The sequence below is a fragment of the Amblyomma maculatum genome, chromosome 1, assembly GCF_055883805.1.
Source record: "Amblyomma maculatum isolate TAMU_Amacu chromosome 1, ASM5588380v1, whole genome shotgun sequence".
Taxonomy (NCBI): Eukaryota; Metazoa; Arthropoda; class Arachnida; order Ixodida; family Ixodidae; genus Amblyomma; species Amblyomma maculatum.
This window is the reverse complement of record NC_139344.1, coordinates 47,811,167-47,826,228: the sequence shown is the minus strand read 5'-3', so window position 1 is coordinate 47,826,228 and position 15,062 is coordinate 47,811,167. Positions and strand designations below refer to the sequence as shown.

At 47.6% G+C, this 15,062-nt stretch overlaps 1 protein-coding gene across 3 annotated transcripts in view; it reads right to left on the bottom strand.

The window, feature by feature from the left end:
• The window catches only part of LOC146202295 (protein FAM13A), a 107,552-nt gene that overhangs the window by 25,400 nt on the left and 67,090 nt on the right, over positions 1-15,062 (bottom strand). For all 3 annotated transcript variants that reach the window (XM_084588067.1, XM_084588068.1, XM_084588066.1), the window contains exon 2: positions 1,013-1,300. The gene's annotated coding sequence lies outside the window, so the exon portion shown is untranslated. The remainder of the gene's footprint in view (positions 1-1,012; positions 1,301-15,062) is intronic.

Here is a 15,062-nt window from a genome sequence, read left to right as displayed (position 1 = left end):
GCGTGCACAGCATGCGCATGTCCTCAAAAGAGCGAATTATTCATAAGACAATTTTAAAAATTCACACTTTCATGCCACAAACCAATCCATAAAACTGGGCATTGAAAACAAAAGTAAACAAGCGAGTCAGGTGGGCTGGTAATGCTTTCGTGAGCGGAACACGGCATCTATCCATTGCCTTAATGTTTTCCTCCCTCGGGCTAGTGTACGAGTTGAGCGGGAAAACACTGCCCATTTTTAATCTTGAGTGCTAGATTGAAAGTTTTTGCAGAATGATGATGGGTGATTCAATATCCTATCAGTATCATCAGCTTTTCTTAGCCTCAATGCACCCCCTTTTAGTGGCTCTTCATTCTAAAATTTTCAGCCTAAACACAAAAGAGATCTGTAAAACAACCATAACCATGTCTATGTTACCAAGAAAGGAGGCATTATACTCTCGGTCAACTTTTTCTGGCTATGGAGGTGGAGCTTCAATCACGGTGTTAGTACAACATGTAGTTCTGGCACTTCTGGCCTTAGTTACGGTTTCAGTTCAACCTTCGCTTGAAATTATAGTTTTCGAGCCGCCATTGATGAAGAATAACTTTCGTCAGGATACCTAAGGCTTTAGTGAATGTAAATGTGCAGTTAATTAGTATCACGAGCTACGTACATTGTTGAAACAAGCGCATTGTGAAAGCCTGCAGAAACCATCGGGTAGACGCAGCAGAAGCAGCCGACATACTCTTCAGGAGATTCCCAACAGACGCCGCAGCCATCCTGTTTGCTCGGCATATTGTACAGATTTGAAAATGCACTACACTAATGTCGTACTGACTTATGTTGTAGATCATGATATAATAATGTGAATATTTCCGTAATGGTATAATATTCCAGAGCCCGATCCACAAAATTTATAAAGAGACTATATTCTTGTCCGGGAGTATACTAGCGGTACGCATCTTTGCCAACCCCCGCTACCCCACCAGAACATGTACACGAGTCACATGTGCCAGGAACATATACTCACGGGTCTGTGTGACGATGCTACTAAGACGAAGTGATGAATAACTGATCACAGGAACACAACACACTTGGTGAAGCACAATGGATGAGTGAGTTACATGGCAACACTGAGACGGCACAAGTAGTTCCCTTCTATGGCTGCTTGAGAAACCGGCAGGAGACCAATCGCAGTGACAGCATTCGTGTCACGGTGACTGCTGGTTTAAACCCTAGCGGCTCCTGAGGGCCTGCACTGTTCACGTCTTGCACGCCGTCACCTAGACAAGACAGCACTTAGGCACGCCGGGTTCTCCTGCGTCAATGAGAAAAAAAAAGAAGAAGCATGCAACAGTTAAGACCATATCTACAAGCAACTACACTGCACCTGTGGCTTCACTTTCCCGCTACAAAGGACCATCAACACCCTACAAGCGTGCCAAGCGAGCATCACAATCAGGTTCCACGGTTCAACCCAGGGCTTAAAAGGACATGACAATTGTTCAGAGTAAAAAGTGGTTCTCTGGCCCTTTCTGGATAAGTCTTTACTGGCGAGAAAATTCAATTGAGAAATTGCTGCCATTAGAATGGCGGTTAGCGGGGCGACTTGGTTCATGACTTGAAACCACTACAGTGCAACGAAGACGGCACAAGAAAGAAAAGAGCACCACCAAGGACGCCGCCAGTTGATTTAGACTCGTGATGTCCAACCGAAATAGACAAGCTGCCACCGTTTTGAATTGAATGGCGGACATAACATATAGCAACATAGCTTTTGGGATCCATAGTAAAAAAAGTGCTTGGGTTTTAACGTGGTTAAACTGAATTGCCAAACTAGTTGTTTTGAGCCAGCGCGCCGACACATTCATTATGATAAAACTCTTGTCGAACATGTTAAAAGCCTACTAGTACCCCACTAATGAAATTACATGCATGGTTCAAGTCCCCATCAAAGATTGGGTACACCAGTTATGACACACTGCTGCTACTCTAGGCTGACGAGAATAAATCGAGGTCAAGGGGTTTAGTTGCTTTGGTTGTGAAAAGGAGCTTTCACTCTTAAGTCTTTCATTGCATGCATTTCGCACGCGCCCGATGTTGGCAGCACTTGAATTTTTTTTTCGAAGTGTCTAAAGGTACGTCCGACGTATCCATTCGATTCTCGTAAAGATACGGCGGACGTCGATATACAGGCTCATGGCTATATGCACGTCGAACGCGGCCACATTCCGCTTGCTACGCCTGAATGAATCTTATCCTCTATGATATCAGCTAGCCGGACTCTCGATGAGGTGCTACGAAGAGTGCATCCGCTCTAACATATAATACGGTCTTCACTTAGGGTTGTGTACGGCAAGCATCGCTGTCACGCACATTAGCTGCAGGCAATGCTACGTACTGCACCAACTCCACCAGCTGGCATCGAGATACGCACATTCACGAGCAGCTTTCGCTTCGCACTAAACTATCACTTCGATCTGCCCGTAATGCGAGCGAGCTATTCCTAGCATTTACGCTGTCTTAGGTCGTGCATCGACCTCCGAAGATCTAGCGCTGGCACAACACACACGCACCTCGCCGTGCAGAACATTCAGCAGTCCAAAGTATGTATGGGAAATGGCATTATGCTTGTTCCTCACATGCAGACCGAGGAAACAGGATGTTTCTAGCTAAATTCTTCGTTTAAATTCTACCTCAGAGTCGTGGCAGAAGACATGACGAATCTACTAGAGGCCTGCGCTGCTACTGCGGCGAGCTGCACATCGACTCGTCGAGGCGAAGACCTACTGCACCGCACCGCAAGAGTGCACAACCGGAAAGACGGAAGCGCGAATGATCCGATTTCCATGTGAACAGCAATGTTCTTTGTGCTTAGCCTGCATCTTTTTCTTGTCGTTAGAATTTTGCGTACATTTAGTTTAAACCTCCGCATGCTCGAGGTTAGCGTGACCCGACTGAACGGCCGCGCAGCTTTGAAACGATCGGGATCGATATGCATGCATCGCCGGACTTAGGTACGCGGTAGAAAATGTGCGCTGCACATTTCGTTGCAGAAGCTGACTCTTGGAATTTTGCAGAGTGTGCCATGCAAGTGATCGTTGCTACAACCACGCATCCATGTTCCAACGGCTGGCCTACCCCGAGGCGCATAAATGTTCAACCGTGGACGTATCAATGATCGAAGAGAGGACAGATTTTCACAATATTTGGCGCGAAATCGATAGTTACTAGTGCTCAGTGTTAGAGAAATTCTGCCTTGATCATGCGCAATTCAGTGTTTCAGGTGTGGTCTGTAGATATAAGTTTGAACAGTTCGCCTGTCAAGTCAGCGGCGCCAGCGATGGACCGGCGGAGCGATTTTCCACGTTACACCGCTGTCTAGCTAGAAAGCCTACCTAGGCGGCGTTTGACATTCAGCTGGTTTTTGTGGGCCCCGTAATTGAAAGCAACGCCTTCAGAAACGCGTTAAATGTTAAAAAATGTATTCTCTTCAACAGTTTCACTCCAGGCTGTCAAAGCAGGCGGACGTTGATAAAACAGTTGAGCACTCCAGTCTTTAGAAATCTGTAGAATCGCCTTCAGTTTGTAGAATTATTGGAATAGGTCACTTTCCGATCGCTGGGACATAGACCCTCATGACAGGGCTGTCACGTGAATAAGGACCACACCAGACCGAAAGCTTGTCTCATATAAAATAGCTAACCAAGGTATACCTTACAGCATTGTATTGATTTTTATGGTGCATAAGCAACTAATCCTGCCATGCACCAAGAACAAGGTTTAATGTATTTATTTTGTGTGTAATGACTAAAATGTTCTTTAGGATGTAGCTTGTTTAGGAACATTTTAGGAAACCAAAAATGCAGGAAATTTGCACGTCTCTCCTAGAATCATGCTGGTATGGAAAAGGATCTGTTGCAAAACTGTACAAAATGTTTCCTCTTATTTTCTCGACTCTGGCGCACGTGTAAGATATGGTTTATTGTTAGTTCATCTCCACACTCCTTGCATATTGGTTTGTCCTCTTTCATAAGTATGAAGCTGTGTGTGAGGTGTGGATATGTGTTTTATGAAGATGACCTAAAATGGCCTCCGTGTTGTGTTTTTGATTACTGCATGATTTCCATTCCTTAATGACAGGTTTGACAAGTATAGTTTGTAGTTTATTTCATTGTTTCAAAAATCCTGCCATTTCACTCTCACTTTTCTTTGTACAAGCTTCTTGGTATCTTCATGCAGCATATTCACCCTCTGTAATTTAGCATTGCGTCAAGGTAACCTAGTTATTTCCTTTCATCACCTTTCAAGACAACTGTCCCGATTTCATAAAGTGTAGGGTTTCTGACGACAGGAACTCCTTGGAAGTCATAGAAATAAATGAGATCCACAATCATGAGCTATCTAGGGTGTGCATATACATGTCCATCGCTCAGTGGAATGGTGTCAGTACGCTGTTAGAACAGGTCTTGTGGTAACAACAACCATTGTCTGAGGTGGCCCTTTAATGGGCATTGAAATGCTATGTAACTACAGCTACTGATAGAACTCTTGATCATGTTATGTGATGGTGCGATCCTTGCATGCATATTAGGTATACATTTCAGAATCTGCAGTGCACCACTTGACCATTTGCCACCAGTTCGTGTGAAAATGTATTTGTCATGCATGTTAACCAGTATTTAACAGATGACCCCTGTGCACAAGCCAAAAGTGCCACGAGCCATATGTCACGAGGCCACACAACATGGCAGGAGCTGTTAAGTCAAGCTTACAAAGTTATATTTGAAATATGTTCTGCGACGTTTCAGCTCCAATTAAGAAAGGTTGAGGCTTACAGAGGTCTATGCCAGGTTGTCTATCACCTAACAGGGCAGCCTACGACCGTATGCTAATGAGTATATCTGAGATAACAGAGACATGAATTAAGGAATTAGTAATTATGTTTGTAGCAAAGGGCATGTAAATTAACGGGAATCCACAGTGGGATCTGCAGACAAGAACCATTAATGCTGGCACACCATACCCTTACAGGTGGAGATTAGGAGTCTCCCTAATTTTTTTTCTGCTCAACACTTGTCATTTCCTTCGTTCTTCCAGATGAGGAAGATGTGAAAATGATAGCATCGAAAATTCCAGAGACCATCGTTAACAAGGATGCTGATCCCAACAGCGTAAAAAAGGAATTTCAGAAAAGATGGGTAACTAGTAATGCTGGCAACAGTTGAAGCTAAGTGGAAAGGCATGAAATTGAAATGTAACATATGCAGAGATATGTTGCGAGACGACCAGTCTGTGGTGTGTGACATCTGTCTCCGTTAGTTTCATCAAGTGATTGGCCAAAGCAGATGGGGCTTGTGGTTTTGTGATAAGTGCAGTGTAGTAGCATAGATGCAACCTTGCCCATTAATAATTGGAGTGGAGTAAGTGCATTGTTTTGTTTTTGTAAGATGTTCATGGTTTCCATGCAAACAGTATGAGAAATTTTTTCCTAGAGAATGTTTGCTGAAATGTGAATATAATGTGCAATAAAACTAGTGTTTTCTTGCTATTTACTTTTCCTTGTATACATTAGTTCTGTGAAGAAAACCACAGGCTAGAAGGAAATGTAATGGCATGCATTTTGATACTTGGCCTCGTTGTGCTGGCTCAGTAGTTAAGAGTGCTTGGCTGCTGAACCCAAAGATGCAGATTTGGTTCCAGCCACAGCAGAGGCATTTCAATAGAGGCGAAACAATAGGCTGTCATGCACCGTGCGGTGTCAGTATGTAAAAGAACCCCAGGTGGTCGAAATTATACCGGAGCCCTCAACTATTGTGTTCCTCATAGCCGTAGTTATTTTGGGATGCTAAACCAGATATATATCACATCATACTCTGAGTAAGATGCTATTCTTGGTCAGTTAATCATACACTAAATGATCAATTTTTTTCTGCATGGTACAGCAGCTGTTGTACAATTTTACTTTAGCCTTCATGAAGAATATCACACTGGCTCCACATGGCTTTCTGTTGACCCTTGATATGCGTCACAATCACACACCTGAGTATGTATTTGTCTAAAGGCACCTATGCATGCAAGGAGGGGACCATTACTTTCCACTTGTCAGAACTGAAATGCATGATCCACATCATTTCTGTTATTCAACTGCTTGCTATTTGAACTGTCCAGCATTGATGCAAGTTTCAAAGAACTGCAATTAGCAAATTAATCTAAGCAGCAAACCATGCCAAGAACTGCTTCGGTTTCATCTTTAGCAACTGTTTGGGAACTAAAATTAGCCAAATGTTGCAAAACATAGATGAGAGGTTACAAAATCTAAAAAACAATGCAGCCTAAAAAACAATGCAGCCTACCTGTGGCATGTAGGGTTTCACATCCTAAAGTGACATATGTAGCTATGAAGAATACCGTAGTGGAGAGCTCCAGACTAATTTGACTGCCCAGGCTTTGTACTTTGCATTGACATCTTGCAGAAAACAGAAGCATTTGCATTTCACCTGCACCAAAGTGCGACTGCCATCACTGGTATCAAACATCACGACCTTGGGGCAAGTAGCCGAACGTGCCACTAAGATGTCGCAGCGTGTACGTACATGCTATACATGTCAACCTTTCTAGCATTAAAGCTGTCACATGCATGGCAGATATCCATGTTCAGCTTTGGACTGATAAGTTTAAAAGTGTACTATTTGTGTTTTTCTAGCATGAAAAACAAAGGGAATTAAGGAAAAGCGAAAAAAGAAATGAACATAATATGTTGAAAAAACACTAGTCATTAGCACATAAAGCATATTCGTTCCTCTATTATGATAAAGTGGCCTACAACAATAGTACAAAAGCCTGAAAATTTCGAAAGGTGCTGTGCCAGGCAGCTATTTTACAGAAACCTGAACCATTTCACCTGTAGGAATGCGCATCCCGGCGGTGTGGGCTGGGCACTTATATTTCGGTCCACTCCAACATGCGAAAACTGCATCATGTGCATTCCCATTTTCCAAGTTTTGAGCTCTGTAGTGCAGGCTAACAAATTGTCGATGACTTACTTTCGTCTGATTGTTGCACAGTGCGTGTAAATAAATTACCACTGCACCTAATAAACACTGACATGCACGTGCAACACCGCCGATCATGAACGGACACACTGATGTCCGTCCGGACATCGGCGCACTCATCACAGCACTCTTCGTAGTCTCACACAGCACTCTAGTAGGGCGTAATCCGTAATCACAGCATCTCACGGTAAGCACAAACCACACCTCCAGTTGTACAACAAACACGAATGACGCGATGCTTGGGCTAGAGACACGCCGGCGGTGCCCAGCTTTTTCAGCGCCGCCTGTACTACGTAGAACTTGCAGCACCAAACCTCAATGCGAGCAGGAAGCGATGCGTTACGTGACGCATCTCATCACATATGGAAGTGAGGAAACTTTGAAGAATCAAAACTACATAATTACATAACGACCGTCGTAGACGTTAATCAACATGATAACGAGGACCAAATGAGCGGGCGTGCGGGCCGCGGGCTGGCCGTCAACACCGCGATTACATGCGCTTGCGCTCTTCGTGCTTGCCACCCTGCCGCGGTCCAACTCACGTAAACCTATCATCATGCCATCACGTAGTATATCACCCATTCTAGGCACTATTCTTGCCACTGTACTATTCTTTGTAATTTCACATTTCACGCATACAGTATGTAGTACATATACTTCTTGCACCTCGCACGTACACCATGCGTACACCTCATACCAACTTCGATTTGGCTACATATGGCTACCATGTTGCTACGACCACATCTCTAGGATCCGTCCGGCTTTCCCGACGGATCCCAAGTCCCATATCGGAGAAAAATGCGTTGGGTCCGTCGGAAGAACCCTACCGATCGGGTCCGTCCGCCGTACCTCTAAAAAATATTTCCCGGATCCGTCCAACGGATCCCGAAGAAAAACGCACCGGGTCCGTCGGACGTACCTTTAAGACCATTGATCGGGTCCGTCCGACGTACCTTTAGCCACAGCCTTTTTTTTTTCGGGGGGGGGGGGGGGGGTCAAGTCAAAGTCGGAAAGTAGGGTCCCTACTAGGGACTCTACGGAAAGGGAGGTGAGTGGTGACTTCGCCTAACCGAATTTAAAGTTATAGTCCAAATTAGCCTTTCCGCTGGGGAATTAGTGGATTGTTAAAATTTTGAGACTTCTCGGAGGGGCGGGGGAGGGGGTCCCTCGAATGAAGGAAAGAATTAAGGAGAGGCAGCTACGTCTCATTTTTGAAGCCCGATGTTAGGGCTCCCCCTCGCCCACAGCGGCGTTTGCGCATGAGCCGCTATTGACGCGAAGAGTCGCTCAGCTGTCGCGAGCTCCCAAAAAAAGCTTACGATGGCGTGATGAACAATTAACTAAACGCGCAGAAGTGAACACCACCGTTCACTGTAAGCCTCTACAACCGTGAGCCACCCGGGAAATGCAAACATTGAATAAAAATGCGAATTCCCTTCCCAATTGACCGCACCGCCATCGAAGCGCCGAAGAGCGAGAAGTGTCCAACTCGACTGATGAATTTATTTCCAAGCGAGTTTATTCTGCAGCGGTGAGTGTCGTTAAAGTTTGATATGTTACACTGCACGACTGACCACATGAAGAGGGACAGCAAATATATTCGCACGGCTGCTCTCCCGAACTCCTTCCCCCCACTATTTCACATTAGTGTCACCTTCTGTGCACTTAGCTATGGGAATATATATATATCCGCGTGTACCGAAAACATGCACGTATGTGCGAACACTGAACTTCGCCGACGCTATCAATTTACCAGTGCGCAGTGGCGCTCCAGTTCCGTTTGATCAAGGCCAGCCCGCAGCGACCAGTCAACCGAGCCATTTGTGCCCGGAGCAATATTTCATCTTTCGTTAAAAACGCGCCACCGGCGCATAAGAAAGAGCGTCCGTGTGAACCTCCGCAGAAAGAGCAAGTATGCCAAAAACAGGGCTCTCGCCGTTAGGCAACCAACAAATCGATGCTCGCAAAACCCGCGCACGTCGCCAGCGAGAGCGCGTCTCCACCGCGTTACGTGCTCGGGGGGAGAGACTACGCAGTAGCCGCCATCCCCTCGTGTACTACGTGGCGCAGGCAACCGAATCATCGAAGTTCCGGTTGGAAGCTCATATAATACGATTAAAGCCGGCCACTCAAATGTCCCCACAGAAGACGTTTTGTTGTTCTTCGAAAGTTACTTGTGCTGCGCCGCGTGAAAATCGACGCACACCACCGTGCGTGCTATGGGGGTAAGCTCTTCTCCTGACCGCAATGTCCTTTTCCTTACCCGCTGGGCTTGGCAGCTACTCTCCAGGAGTGCCTGGCACCGAGGCATCCTACAAATTCTTTCATGGTGAGGCACCCCCTGCTCTGGCGGTCAGGAATTCATGCATATTTATGCAAACAACCGCTTTAGTAGCAGCCAGCCTGTCTAGGCGTATTTGGCAAAGCAGAGGCGACGCGAGAGCGATGAACATTAAAAAAAAAAAAAAAAAAAAAAAATGAAATGCTTTCTGTCGCGTTATCTCTCGCATGAGTAGTTGCCCCGCATACTCTGCGCGACAAGTTGAAGACGAGCGTCGCTGAAAAGCCGGCGCCACATCGAAGCTGTGCGGCATAAACAGAGGCCTCAAGCGCACGCCCCGGACGCGCGCGCCGCCGGAGGAGATCGATTTCGGGCGGCTGGCGCTGGTGATATAAGCGCTGCGCAGTAGTGCAGTTGTAGTACAGCTACCGCGGCAGCAACAATGCAGCGGGCACGCAACAGCGAGCTCCAACAGCCGAGCTCGCAACAGCCGCTGGCTCCGGCGCCCGCCGGTCGCACGAGAAGCGGAGCCAGTCAGCCGCCAGCGCCCGCCAGGACGTGCAGTGCTACTGAACCTTCCAGAAGGCTGCCGATGTGAGCGACTACGGCGCTGCGAAAAGGCCGAATGAGTTCCCTTCTTGCCATGACACACCGCTGAAACATTAAAAAGCCGGATGTGTCCCTTTTTGCCATGGTACTACTAATGAAACCTTACAGAAGAGACTTTTTTTACTGGAGGGAGCTTCATGCGTGCGAGTCTGGCTGCGCGACTTGATGTTGGGGTACGCCAAGTCCTCCTCCAAAGACGATTCCTAACACTGCCGTCCACTGCAACGTTTAAAATCAGCATCTCGCCGAAGGTTGCCGCGGCAACCTTTCGAGGCTCAAAAGGGTGCCGCGGCAGAGCAAGTTTTCGACGGCCAGTCGTGCTTGGTCACAGCTCGCTTGCTGCGCGCGAATGAGATACGCTTGTCGCAGCGCCGCTCGAGCGGGTTCCCGCCAGGCGCAATAACGACTCAAGGCTCTCGTATAGTGACCAGATAAGTTGTCCACATCCAGTAGCTCTAGACTCGCTAGCCGAAAAAAACGTTCACGTAGTGAGCACTACGCACGCAATCGAAGGGTGGTACGGGATATAAATGGCGCCAAAATAGATCGGAATTACAAGCCGGGAACTACAGATGTCGAACGGCGCAACTGCTTCAAGGTACGGGGAAAAGTGTTCGTGACGCGCTGGCGAGAGCACGTGAAACTTGGCCAGGAGCCATATACTCTTACAGAAAACACTTTCAAACGACGCACGTTAACGTAGCAACCCACACTATAGGTCCGTTCTTGCGACGTCGAAAAGTATATCCAGCAGCAGCGAATCGTCTCATGACATTACGTCCGTCGTTGTCACAGCTGAGCTATCCCAAATTTGACGACGCGCACAGTAACCGCGGCACCCTGAACGCATTTCCTGCCACAAAGAGGGGCTCCTCCTCATCCTCTTCACCGCACAGGTGGGCAACGAAGCCTACCGAAATGCGCCTGCCTCTCTCTCCCTACACGACTATGAGTCTCCTCACGCAGCACACAGTGCGCACTTCGCGTGCGGTACACTTCAAAACTATAGTTTCCGTTTGTTAAAGGCGTGCTATATTCACACACTGCAGGCATCCTGACGACAGCGGCCAATACCCATTCATCCGAATGGGTGAGCGCGCTTTGAAGCTGCAGCCGCAGCCGCTCAATCAAAATGATTGATCGTGCGGTCGTGCCGCTGTTGTACGCGCTACTACTAAGTAAACTAGCAACCTCAGGATGACTCATCGTTCTGGAGCGCGCGCAACTTCCAACAGCCGGCGGTCGTGCACGCATAACAGCGAGCTTCATTAGCGGAGAGAGGAATGGGGGGGGGGGGGGGGACACGCAGTACCAGAAGCAGAAATCCGTGAATGGTGCCAGCTGCAGCAAACGCGCACACTCGTTTATGAGTTTTGTATGAAGGAAAATTAAAAAAAAAAAAAAAAATCCGTACACAAAATTCATCCGTCCGTTAGATTCCCGAAAAAAAAAAATCTAAAATGAGGGAACATAAGCTCGAAGAGTATTTACGCCTCGGGCTTGTGATATAACCCCCCCCCCAAAAAAAAAAAAACTAAATAAATAAATAAATAAAACGTTTTGTTTACTAGTGCCGATTACTGTTCACGCATCGATCATATCGCAAAACAATCAATCAGAGCCGCTCCTATTGACTGATTCTAACCGGAGGACATATTGACCACTAGATGCGGGGATGGCTGCCATATGAGAAAATTTCACGTGATGCTGTATACAGCTCCTGTATGTAGTCGCCATACTTGTAAAAAAAACAGCATCGTTCCAAAGTTCCGAAAAAAAATACGCACGTAAATTTCGATTCAAAACTGTAACGCAACCGTTCTTTTTGCAGCGTTCTGGGAGGTGTCATACATTTTGTTTACCATTTATTATCCACCTAACAGTCGAGTTGAAGGGATTCGAACGGAGGACATACGTACTTCCCAACCGTACGCCGTTAACTGTAAAAGGTGTCCACCGCGAAGTGTGACAGCTACTGCGCCTTCCTTTCCAACAAAACCAACTTATAAAAAAAAAAAAAAATCACGGAATGAAATCTATTGCGTCTACTCTTACGGCAAAGATGGACAGCGGAGTAACAAAAAGTAACAGCAGAGATAGTGCTGCACATACACACTTATAAGAATGAAAAGCGGCGAAAGCACTATCGCTTGGCAAGGTTTAAAACGCGCAGCACACTGCTGCCTCACTATTTTTACAAGCGCTCGCTGCAGCCTGGTTGAGTCCCCTGGCACGTAAGACCTCAACTCTGCGCAAGCTTCTTTCTTACCCGCAGACGGAACGGAGTAGCTACGACATTGGCTTGACCTCGCCCACTTTCGACCTTCTTCCACGAGTACTGACACCCCGTAGGGTAACATACAGGGAGCTTGTTTTTGGGTAATATGAAAAGGCAAAAAAAAAAAAAAAAAAAAAGACGGATAAGGGTAGGGACACACTAGCGGGAAGACGCGCGCGGCATGCCGCCGGCGGCAAGCAGCTTGCCGCAAAACCTGCCGCGGCGGCGGGTAGACCTGCCGCGCGCCGAATGGGTCGAGGAGCCATTTTCGGCGGCTTGCCGCGTGCCGCGAATCAGAAGAGCCAATGAGAGACGTACGGCTCAGCGACGTGCGCGTAAGTGTCGCCATCTCGTGCCTGCTACCGAAGTTAACTCAAGCGCTCCGTGCAATAAACGACGAAGTGGGCATTCTCCTTTTGTGCCTCGGTGTTGAAAACTTCGCCTGAGTGAGAGAATAATGGAACACTTTCTTGAGGCTGCTCGGTTATTCCCCTTTTACGCGAAAATCAACCGATGAGCGATCATCGGCAAAGCATTCGATCTCGCAGGCGAGTTGTTTTCATACTTGAGTGTCCGCTGAACATTCAGGTCGGGGAAAATGTAAACAGGACAGTAAATTTGTTTCGAATGCTCGAGCGGTGTGCAGCGGAGCAAACACGATCGTCGCGGTAGATGATGAGGGACAAGGAGAAGCTGGAATGAGGTCTGCTGGCCGAAAAAAGATTTGTAGATCAGCTCACACAGTCCGACACAAGGCGAGATCAGCGCTGTCACATGACCTCTGCGGCGATCGCCGCGCGAAACCGATGTGGCCTCTCTGCCGCGCGGGCGTCCTACCGCTGGCGGCACACCGCGCGCGTTCTCCCGCCAGTGTGTCCGTACCCTAAGACCTAATTAACAAGCCCATTTTCGCACAGTCGCGACGCATGCAGACAGGCTACCCTCAAAACACGACTGCCCTTTCAGCGAGGCAGCACTATACATCGACCGAACGCGGGGACAAACAACGCTCCGCTGCCACAGCGTTCGCTGCAGGCGCTCCTTCGAAAAGCGGGGCATAAAGCAAGACACACAGGACGTCACCGCACCCAACGCGTCCGCGCCCAGTAGCGCTCGCGCGGAAGTCCGGTCCTCCCCCTCCACCATCACCTCTAGAAGAGACCCGCGCATCTCCGTTTCGTTCCTGCTTCGCCGCCCCAAAACGTTCTCCGCTCCGGGCGCGATGCGAGGGGTCGTCTTGCCAGACAAGTTGCGCACTTTTTTTTTTTTTTCTTCTTCTTCTTCCGAACAGTCTATTATGGAGGAGACGGGGCAAAGACACGTAAACACGCTGACAAAACGGGGTCGAGGCCTTTACCCGCGCGATACACGCTCCCCGTATTCAATTCTCCTTTCTCCTTCTCAACACCCCCTCCCCTCTAGAGGCGAGAAAGGAAGCACGTCAATGTAGCGTCGGCGCGCGCAGCTTCATAAACCGTCGGCAGCGCACAGCATGACACCCGGCGGGGCACGCGTCGCCTGAACAATGAGTTTTTTTCTTTATAACGGGAGCAACCGGGTACACACACACACACTCATGTCATCGTCTTTTTGACGCAGCTGCAACGGCGTGAGGAAGGTCTTGTGGGAAAGCCATCGAAAAAAAAAAGAAAAGGAATAAGACGACGTGCCTGCACCGTTAGGCCGCCGCACTTCCTGACAGCGATAAATATACACTTCCTAGCGCGATCACTACAACGCTTTGCCGATCTGAAGGGCAGCGCAGTGGGCGGAGACGCCACCAGGTTTAGAGAGAGAGAGAAAAGGCGAGGAGCGCGCTTTCGATCCAGCCGCGGAAGTCACAAGACACTACGCAAAAAAAGTCCTCTTATTTATCTTTTCAAATTTTGTGTGCGCTTTACCATCGCAAAGTGAAGCAGAGAGAAGCGACAAAAGCGGCTGTCGTACACAGACTCCTAACTTTATGCGCACTTCCTATTCGGCCCGAGACACTAGATCCACACTCAATGACCTTTAACAGCAAATCAGACCGCAGATGTCGGATCGCGAGTTCGTAGTGTGAATTATTAACGAAGACTTCGGCCGATGCTCTCTTTATTTCTCGGAATGTTTAAATGTCGTTCTCTGGCCTTATTTCAGGCCACTTGGAGGGAGACAAAGCTGGCTGCAGCTATAAGAACTGTTTGGACATTGTATACATACATGATTTGAACTGGGGACATTTCGAGCCGAGAATGTCGCTTTGGTTTGTAGGGTTTAATTCTCGAAGCGACTCAGACTATGAGAGGCGCCGTAGTGGAGTTCTCCGGGGAATTTCGACCACCTGGGGTTCTGAACTGACATCGCACAGCACACGGGTGCCTTGCTTTTCGCCTCCATCGAAAAACGGCTGCCGTTGCCGGGATTCGATCCCGCATCTTTGGGTACAGCAGTCGAGCCCCCTAACCACCGAGTCACCAAGGCGGATTTCGAACCGGAAAATCGAACGTGATATGCTGCTGCGGGCGCGCCCGATTCAGAGATGTCTTCTGGCTAGTTAAAAAATAAAAGCACCGTAGCCACTCTGTATCGCGCCTTCTGGAGTCGAAAGCGGTTTGCCAATGCCGTCAGATATTTTTCTTCGCCTCCAGCATGCCGCGAAGCGGAACCGGAGAAAAACATTTTTTTTTTTTTTTCATTATTCAAGCAGTTACGCTAATTTCTTCATCTTGGTGTTATTTTTTTTTTATTTAATAAACATCCCCGAGGACAGCCAACTGAAAACGTCGAAGACAAATTTCGCAATAACTGTTATTCGTACACCAACACTATTGCGACATTTTTGAATACAAAAAAGAGGGTCAAGGAATTAGTA